Source organism: Penaeus vannamei, chromosome 32 (assembly GCF_042767895.1).
Source record: "Penaeus vannamei isolate JL-2024 chromosome 32, ASM4276789v1, whole genome shotgun sequence".
NCBI lineage: Eukaryota > Metazoa > Arthropoda > Malacostraca > Decapoda > Penaeidae > Penaeus > Penaeus vannamei.
Window position 1 is genome coordinate 10,948,584 of NC_091580.1, and position 2,500 is coordinate 10,951,083.

Here is a 2,500-nt window from a genome sequence, read left to right on the forward strand (position 1 = left end):
TTAAACAAATGTGAATCTAGAACTTTATTTGGGAAATGACACCGTCAGGATGCTAAAATAAAGGTAAGATAACATTTATTTCATTAACAGATATGCAATATAATGTAGATGTAAATGAAATATTGTTGTTGTTTTATTCTAATACGAAATCAAAGCTGTTGTCGGATTGTTTGTAATTTACCAGTTTATGGATGCACATTTGACTAAAATGTATTTGATTTTGTTGACATCGGCTGTTTTTGTTTTTAGTAATTATTTGTGCAGGTAACTCATATTGCCATCGCATCACTATGAAAATTGATAACTCTCAGTATGTTATTTAGTAAAATAAACATATTCTTTAAAAATATTTCATACGCTTTCTAGCGTTATTATACTACCTACGTTGCTGGCTCTGTGTCGAGTACAATCCACACATCCCTTCCCCTCTCCTTTCCTTTTCCCTTTTCTTTCCCTTCCTTCCGAATTTCTCATTTTCCTCTATATTTACTCACCGCCTCTGGTATTTTGTAATAATTATTAATTTTGGATGCTATGAAATATGTCCCAAAGAGCTGATTTTGAATAAAACGACACAGTATGATCATATTTTACAGAACAACCCACGGCTTAAACTAAGACAGAAATCCAGTTAACTGCCTTAGAAGTGGAACAAAATCTCTGCAATTACACTGACTCATCACAAGAAGGGCTTCTATATATAACGTATCTCGTGAACGTCCATCGTCGTTAGATTTCTTGCTCAAGGGATACGACATCTCTACCTAGTCCATAATGTGACGTGATAAATTGTTTTACTTAATCTTGCAGAGTTTGGAGAAGAGACCAGATGTTCAAGGGCCGCAAGGGATTCAAGTTATTTTTGGCAATTATCATTTTGCACAGAAGGAAGAGAAGACGAAAACGAAGGGAAGAAATGAATGAATATACGAAAAGCTTCATTACACATTGATCTGCAAAACCACAAAGCTGACGATAGTAAAAAAGAAAAAAAATCATGAAAGTATTATAATCACAGTTGATTTAATAATGATGACGTAAATTATTCAAGTAACTATAATCTTGAAGAGAGCACTTGATAGTAGCCATAACTATAGTTAACTTAATAATGATGGCTTAAACTATCATAGTAACGGCAATCCTGAAGAGAGAGTGAGACTAAGTACAAGAAAGACGATACCATAAGGGTGGTAAAAGAAAAAAGATTTGACCGAAAGGGTTAACTTTAACTCTCCCGGGAAAAGGCTTCATGATTGGCTAACTTGCTCTCCGTACAGTATTGGCTTCCGCTTCTGCCGGCGTGAACAAGGAGGAGAGAATAAAGTTCGGTGGAGAGGAAGAGGGAGGAAGGAAGGAAGAGGAGGAATAAGAAGAGGGGGAAAAGACAAAGAAGATAAAATGAATTGGACGAATAGATAGGTAGGTAGGTACGTAGAAAGAAGAGAGGAAATAACAATAAGAATTGGAAGAGAGAGAGAGAGAGAGAGAGAGAGAGAGAGAGAGAGAGAGAGAGAGAGAGAGAGAGAGAGAGAGAGAGAGAGAGAGAGAGAGAGAGAGAGAGAAGAAGAAGAAGAAGAAGAAGAAGAAGAAAGGAGGGAGAGAGAGAGAGAGAGAACACTAAATGCCAAAAGATAAATATGTCCGATATTACACTTAAATAAAAAAAGACATAAGAATATAAAAGAAAGAACCTGAGGTAAAAATCTCTTAAAGCGCCGTTCTATTGAAGTCAGGAAGTTAACTGCCGAAAGAGATGCGGTTTGGCGAAGGAAAATGTGCGAAGTTTGATGGTTTCTATCAGAGGAAGCTGGACACTGCCTTTCAGTTGGCTTAAGACGCTTCCCACACGCACGCACGAACACAATGTCTCTCCCTCTGTCTTTATATCTATTTATCTGTCTCTTTGTGTCTATTTATCTGTCTCTTTGTGTCTATCTATTTATCTGTCTCTTTGTGTCTGTCTATTTATCTGCCTCTTTGTGTCTATCTATTTATCTGTCTCTTTGTGTCTATCTATTTATCTGTCTCTTTGTGTTTATCTATTTGTCTGTCTCTTTGTGTCTATCTATTTATCTGTCTCTTTGTGTCTATCTATTTATCTGTCTCTTTGTGTCTATCTATTTATCTGTCTCTTTGTGTCTATCTATTTATCTGTCTCTTTGTGTCTATCTATTTATCTGTCTCTTTGTGTCTGTCTATTTATCTGTCTCTTTGTGTCTATCTATTTATCTGTCTCTTTGTGTCTATCTATTTATCTGTCTCTTTGTGTCTATCTATTTATCTGTCTCTTTGTGTCTATCTATTTATCTGTCTCTTTGTGTCTATCTATTTATCTGTCTCTTTGTGTCTATATATTTATCTGTCTCTTTGTGTCTATCTATTTATCTGTCTCTTTGTGTCTATCTATTTATCTGTTTGTGCCTATCTATCTATCTTCATCCTTACTTTCTTGATTGCACATGCACCGACAAATCTACCCCCTACCCACCCACCCACTTAT